General features: G+C 53.5%; 1 long non-coding RNA gene across 1 annotated transcript; it reads left to right on the forward strand.

Moving 5' to 3' along the window:
* Positions 1-524: 524 nt before the first annotated feature.
* Positions 525-4428, forward strand: LOC135231286 (uncharacterized). Its single transcript, XR_010321985.1, has 2 exons — positions 525-3597; positions 4006-4428. It is a non-coding gene; the product is annotated as an uncharacterized LOC135231286 (long non-coding RNA).
* Positions 4429-7059: the final 2631 nt, after the last annotated feature.

The following is a 7059-nucleotide window of genomic DNA, read 5'->3' on the forward strand; positions in this document are numbered from 1 at the left end:
TAAACATAACCCTACCCCCAAACATAACCCCTAACCCTAATCCAAACGCTAAACCTAACCTTAACACTAACCTGAACACGAACCCAAACTCTAGCCCTAACCTTAAAAATAACACTCACCATATCGTAAACTTCATCCAAACCCTTACCCTAAATCTAAACCTAACCCAAACCCTAAACTTAAACTTTAATCATAACGCTAGTCCACCTGTAACCCTAAACCTAACCCTTACAATAGCCCTGAACCTAACAATAACCCTTACCCAAAACCCTAACCCAAATCCTAACCCGAAGCCTAAACCGAAGCCTAACGTGAACCCAAACCCGAACCCTAAACACAAACCATATCACTAGCCCTAGCCCTAGGCCCTAGCCCAAGTCCTAGCCCTAGCCCTAGCCCTAACCCTAACAATAACTCGAACCCTAAAACCTAACCCTAAACATTAACCCTAACCCTGAACACTAACCCTAACACTAACCGCTAACCCTAAACCCAAACCCTAAAAACTAACCCTAACCCTGAACACTAACCCTAACACTAACTGCTAACCCTAAACCCTAACCCTAACCCTAAACCCTAACACTAACCCTAACACTAACCATGAACCCTAACCCTAAACTCTAACCATCAGCCTAACCCAAAACCCTAACCCTAACCCTAAACTCTAGCCCTAAAACCCTAGCCCTAGACCTAGCCCTAACACCAAGCCCTAGCCCTAGCCCTAACCCTAACCCTAACCTCTAACCTCTAAAACTAACCCTAGCCCTAACCCTAAACCCTAAATCCTAACCCTAAACCCAAACTCTAAACCTAACCCTGACTCTAACCCCTAACCCTGACCCAGACCCTGACCCTAAACCGTGACAATGACCCTAAACCCTGACCATGACCCTAACCCTGACCGTGACCCTAACCCTGACCCTAAACTCTGACCCTGACACTAAACACTGACTCTGACCCTGACCCTAAACTCTATCACTAAACACTAAACCCTAACCCCTAGCCCTAACACATAGCCCTAACCTTACCCCAACCCTAATCCTAAACCCTAAACCCTAACCATAAAAACAAACCCTAAACCTAACCCTGACCCTAACCCCTAACCCTGACCCTGACCCTGACCCTAAACCCTGACCATAAACCCTGACCCTGACACTAAAAACTGACCCTGACCCTAAACTCGAACACTAAACCCTAAAACCTAACCTTAACCCCTAAACCCGATCCCGAACCATAACCCTAACACTAAACTAAACCCTAAACCCTAACCTGTGTAGGGAGTGAGGAGGTGGGAGGGACTAGGCTGGGCGCTGTGAAGGGACTCAGGAGGTGGGAGAGACCATGCAGGGCCCTGTATAGAGAGTGAGAGACCAGGCAGGGCACTGTACAGGGAGTAAGATGGTGGGACAAAAGAGACAGAAACCTGTGTAGGGAGTGAAGAGCTGAGAGACCAGACAGAGACCTTTGTAGGGAGTGAGGAGGTGGGTGAGACCAGGCAGGGCCCTGAGTAGGGAGAGAGGAGATGGAAGAGACCAGGCAGGGACAGGTGTAGGAAGTGAGGAGGTGGGAGGGACCAGGAAGGGCCCTGTGTAAGGAGTGAGGATGTGGAAGAGAACAGGCGGAGAACTGTGTAGGGAGTAAGGAGGTGGGACAGACCAGGCAGAGACCTTTACAGGGATGGAGGAGGTGGGAGAGAAAAGGCGGGGCCCTGAGTAGGGAGTGAGGAGCTGGGAGCAACCAGGCACGGCCATGTCTAGGGAGTGAGGAGGTGGGAGAGGTCAGGCAGGGACCTGTGTAGGGAGTTAGGCCTTAGGAGAGACCAGGCAGAGACCTGCATAGGGAGTGAGGAGGTGAGAGAGACCAGGTAGGATGCTGTGTAAAGAGTGAGGATGTAGGAGAGACCAGGCAGGGCCCTGTGTAAGGAGTGATGAGGTGGGAGAGACGAAGCAGGGACCTGTGTAGGGAGTGAGGAAGTGGGAGAGGCCAGGCAGAGACCTGTGTAGGGAGTGAGGAGGTGGGAGAGAATAGGCAGAAACCTGTGTAGGGATTGAGAAGATGGTAGACAGCAGGCAGGGCCCTGTGTAGGGAGTGAAGAGGTGGGAGAACCATTCAGAGACCTGCATAGGGAGTGAGGAGATGGGAGAGACCAGGAAGGGCCCTCCGTAGGGAGTGAGTTGGCCAGAGATCAGGCATGTCCCTGTATGGAGTAAGGATATGGGAGAGACCAGGCAGGGCCCTGTGCAGGGAGTTAGGAGGTGGGAGAGAAGAGGCAGAGAAGAGTGTAGGGAGTGAGGAGGTGGGACAGACCAGGCAGGGCTCTGTGCATAGAGAAGATGGGAGACACCAGACAGGGCCCTGTGTAGGGAGTGAAGAAGAGGGAGACCCAGGCAGAGTCCTGCTTAGGGAGTGAGGAGATGAGAGAGACCAGGCAGAGCCAAGTATAGGGAGTGAGGATATGGGAGAGACCAGGCAGGCCCTGTGTAAGGAGTGATGAGGTGGGAGAGACCAAGCAGGACCCTGTGCAGGGTGTGAGGGGGAGGGAGCATCCAGGCAGGGCCCTGTGGAGGGAGTGAGGTGTTGGGAGAGACCACACAGGTCCTGTGTAGGGAGCGAGAATGTGCCAGAGATCAGGCAGGGCCCTGTGTAGAGAGTGAGGAGGTGGGAGAGAACAGACAGAGACATATGTAGGGAGTAAGCAGAAGGGAGACACCAGGCAGAGCCCTCTGTAGGGAGTGAGGAGGAGGGACATACCAGGCAGGGCCCTGTGTAAGGAGTGAGGAGGTGGGAGAATCCAGGCAGACACCTGTGTAGGGAGTGAGGAGCTGGAAGAGACCAGGCAGGGACCTGTGTAGGTCCTGAGGAGGTGGGAGAGGCCAGGCAGCGTCCTGTGTAGGGAGTGAGAAGGTGGGAGAGACCAGGCAGGGCCCTATGTTGGGAGTGAGGATGCAGGAGAGAAGAGGCAGAGATGTGGGAGAGACCAGGCAAAGACCTGTGAAGGGACTGAGGAGGTGGGAGAGACCTGGCAGGGCCCAGTGTAGGGAGTGAGTATCTTGGAGAGAAGAGGCAGAGACCTGTGTAGGGATTGAGAAGAAGGAGAGACCAGGCCGGGCCCTGTGGAGGGAGTGAGGAGGTGGGAGAGGCCAGGCAGAGCCCTGTGTAGCGAGTGAGGTGTTAGGAGAGACCAGGCAGGGCCCTGTGTACGGAGTGATGAGGTGAGAGAGACCAGGTAGGACCCTGTGTACAGAGTGAGGATGTGGAAGAGAACAGGCAAGGCTGTGTGTAGGAAGTAAGGTGGTGGAGATACCAGTCAGGGACCTGTGTAGGGATTGAGGAAGTGGGAGAGACCAGGCAGGACCCTGTGTAGGGAGTGAGGAGGTGGGAGAGACCATCAGGGCCCTGTGTAGGGAGTGAGGAAGTGATAGAGAACAGGTAAGGCCCTGCATACACAGTGAGGAGTTGGGAGAGACCACCCAGATACCTGAGTAGGGAGTCAGGATGTGGGAGAGATCAGGCAGAGCCCTGTGTAGGAAGTGAGGTGTTAGGAGAGACCAGGCAGGGCCCTGTGTAGGGAGTGAGGAGGTGGGAGAGACCAGGCAGGTCTGTGTGTAGGGAGTAAGGAGGTGGAGATGCCAGGCAGGGCCCTGTGTAGGGAGTGAGGATGTAGGAGAGATCATCAGGGCCCTGTGCAGGGAGTGAGCAGATGGGATACACCAGGCAGGGCCCTGTATAGGGAGTGAGGAGATGGGAGAGAACAAGCACAGCCCTGTGTAGGGAGTGAGAAGAAGGGAGATAACAGCCAGAAACACAGTGCAGGGACTGAGGAGGTGGGAGAGGTAAGGCAGGACCCTGTGTAGGGAGTGAGGGGGTGATAGAGACCAGGCAGAGCCCTGTGTAGGGAGTGAGGAGGTGGGAGAGGCCAGGCATGGCCCTGTGTAGGGAGTGAGGAGGTGGGAGAGACCAGGCAGGGCCCTGTGGAGGGAGTAAGGAGGTGGAGAGACCAAGCAGTGGCTTGTTTAGGGAGTGAGCAGGTGCGAGAGAACATCAGGGCCCTGTGTAGGGAGTGAGGAGGAGGGAGAAAACAGGCTAACACCTGTGTATGTAGTAAGGAGGTGGGAAAGACCACCCAGAGACCTGTGTAGGGATTGAGGAATGGGAGGGAACAGGCAGAGAACTGTGTAGGGAGTGAGGAGGTAGGAGAGACCAGGCAAGGCCCTGTGTAGGGAGCGAAGAGGTGGAGAACCAGGCAGAGTCCTGCATAGGGAGTGAGAAGGCGAGAGAGGACAGGCAGAGCCCTGCGTAGGGAGTGAGGAGGTGGGATTGACTAGGCAGGACCCTGGGTAGGGTGTGAGGAGGTGGGAGATTCCAGGCAGGGCCCTTTGTAGGGAGTGAGGTGTTGGGAGAGACCAGGCAGAGTCCTGTGTAGGGAGTGAGGATTTGGGAGAGACCAGGCAGGGCCCTGTGTATGGCCTGAGGAGGTTAGAAATACCAGGCAGGGCCCTGAGTAGGGAGTGAGGAAGTGGGAGAGAAGAGGCAGGGCCCTGTCTAGGGATTGAAGAGGTGGGAGAGAACAGGCAGAGACCCTTGTAGGGAATGGGGAGGTGGGAGAACCATGCAGAGACCTGTGTAGGGATGGAGAAGGTGGGAGGGACCAGTTAGGGCCCTGTGTGTGCGGTCAGGATGTGAGAGAGAGGAGGCAGGGCCCTGTGTGAATTGAGGATGGGGGAGAGGCCAGGCAGGGCCCTGTTTAGGGAGTGAGGAGGTGGGAGAGATCATCAGGGCCCTGTAAAGGGAGTGAGGAGGTGAGAGAGGCCAGTCAGGGACCTGTGTAGGGAGTTAGGCGTTAGGAGAGACCAGGCAGGGCCCTGTGTAGGGAGTGAGGAGGTGGGAGAGACCAGGCAGAGACCTGCATAGGGAGTGAGGAGGTGAGAGAGACCAGGTAGGATGCTGTATAAAGAGTGAGGATGTAGGAGAGACTAGCCAGAGCCCTGTGTAGGGAGTAAGGAGGTGGAGAGACCAGGCAGGGTCCTGTTTAGGGAGTGAGGAGGTGGGAGAGATCATCAGGGCCCTGTAAAGGGAGTGAGGAGGTGGGAGAGACCACCCAGATACCTGTGTAGGGACTGAGGAGGTGGGAGAGAAAAGACAGAGCCCTGTGTAGGGAGTGAGGAGGTGGGAGATACCAGGCAGGGCCCTGTGTAGGGAGTGAGGAGGTGGCAGGGAGCAGTCAGAGACCTGTGTAGGGAGTGAGGAGGTGGCAGAGACCAGGCAGGGCCCTGTCTAGGGAGTGAGGAGTTGGAAGAGACCAGGCAGAGACCTGTGTACTGAGTCAGGAGGTGGGAAAGAACAGGCAGGACTGTGTTTAGCAAGTGAGGGGGTGAGAGAGAATAGGCAGAAACTTGTGTAGGGAGTGAGAAGATGGAAGACAGCAGGCAGGGCCCTGTGTAGGGAGTGAAGAGGTGGGAGAAACATTCAGAGACCTGAATAGGGAGTGAGGAGTTGGGAGAGACCAGGCAGGGCTCTGTGCAGGGAGTGAGGAGGCCAGAGATCAGGCAAGTCCCTTTGTATGGAGTAAGGATGTGGGAGAGACCAGGCAGGGCCCTGTGCAGGGAGTGAGGAGGTAGGAGAGATCAGGCAGGGACTGGTGTAGGGAGTGAGGAGGTGGGAGAGACCAGGCAGGGCCCCGTGTAGGAAGTGAGGAAGTGGGAAAGAACAGGCAGAAAGCTGTGTATGGAGTGAGAAGATGGGAGACACTAGCCAGGGCCCTGTGTAGGGAGTGAAGAGGTGGGAGAACAAGGCAGGGTCCTGCATAGAGAGTGAGGAGGTGGGAGAGGACAGGCAGAGCCCTGCTTAGGGAGTGAGGATGTGGGAGAGACAAAGCAGGGCTCTTTGTAAGGAGTGATGAGGTGGGAGAGACTAGGCAGGACCCTGCTAGGGGTTATTGATATTGTAAGGGTTAGGTTTAGGGTTAGGGTGGGGGTAAGTTAGGGTTAAGGCTAGCTTTACTGTAAAGGGTGGGGCCAGGTTAGGGTTAGGGTTAGGTTTAGAGTTCGAGTTAGATCTAGGGTTTAGGGTTAGGGTTAGGGTCCGGTTTAGAGTTATTGTTAGGTTTAGGGTTAGGGTTAGGGTAGAGTTAAGGTTAGGGTTAAGTTTAGGGTTAGGGTAAGGATTAAGTTTAGGTCAGGGTTAGGGTTAGGATGAGTGATAGGGTTAGGGAAAGGGTTAGGGGTTCGTGTGACGGTTAGTGTTACATTTACAGTTAAGCTGATGTTTTAGGGTGTTACTGCCAGGGTTAGGGTTAGAGTTAGGGTTAGGGTTAGGGCGAGAGTTAGAGGATAGTTTAGGGTTAGGTGTAATTTTAGGGTTAGGGTTAGGCTTAGGTCTAGGGTGAAGTTTAGGTTAAGGATGAGGGTTAGGATTAGGCTTTGGTGTTTAGGTTAAGGTTAGCGTTACATTTAGGGTTAGGCTTAGTGTTAGGTTTTGCGTTAAGTGTTTGGGTTAATGTTAGGGTCAGGTTTAAAGTTAGGTTTAGGGTTAGGGTTAGTGTTTGGTTTAGGGTTAGGGTTAGGGTGAAGTTTAAGTTAAGGGTGAGTGTTGAGCTTAGGGTTAGTGTTGGGGTTAGGGTTAGGGTTAAGGTTAGAATTAAGTTTAGGGTTAAGGTCAGGTTTAGAGTTAGGGTAAGTGTTAGGGTTAAGTCATAGTTAGGTTTAGGACTAGTTTTTAGTTAGAGATAGGGTTGGGTTCAGGGTTGGGCTTAGGTTTAGATGTTAGGGTGAGGGATAGTGCTAGGTTTCCATTCAAACTGAGTGTGTAGGGTAAGTTTTAGGGTTAAAGTTAGAGTTAGAGTCAGGGTTAGGTTTAAGTTTAGTGTTGGGATTATGTTTATGGTTAGGGTCAGGGTTGGGGAGATTTAGTGTTTAGGGTTACAGTGAATTTATGTTCTGCGAGAGGGTTAGGGTTAGGGGTTTGGGTTCAGGTTAGAGTCAGGGTTAGGGTTAGGTTTAGGGTTAAGGTTAGGTTTAGTGTTAGTGTTAGTTTTGCTTAGGGTTAGGGTTTGAATGAAGT

Source organism: Loxodonta africana, chromosome 4 (assembly GCF_030014295.1).
Source record: "Loxodonta africana isolate mLoxAfr1 chromosome 4, mLoxAfr1.hap2, whole genome shotgun sequence".
Lineage (NCBI taxonomy): Eukaryota > Metazoa > Chordata > Mammalia > Proboscidea > Elephantidae > Loxodonta > Loxodonta africana.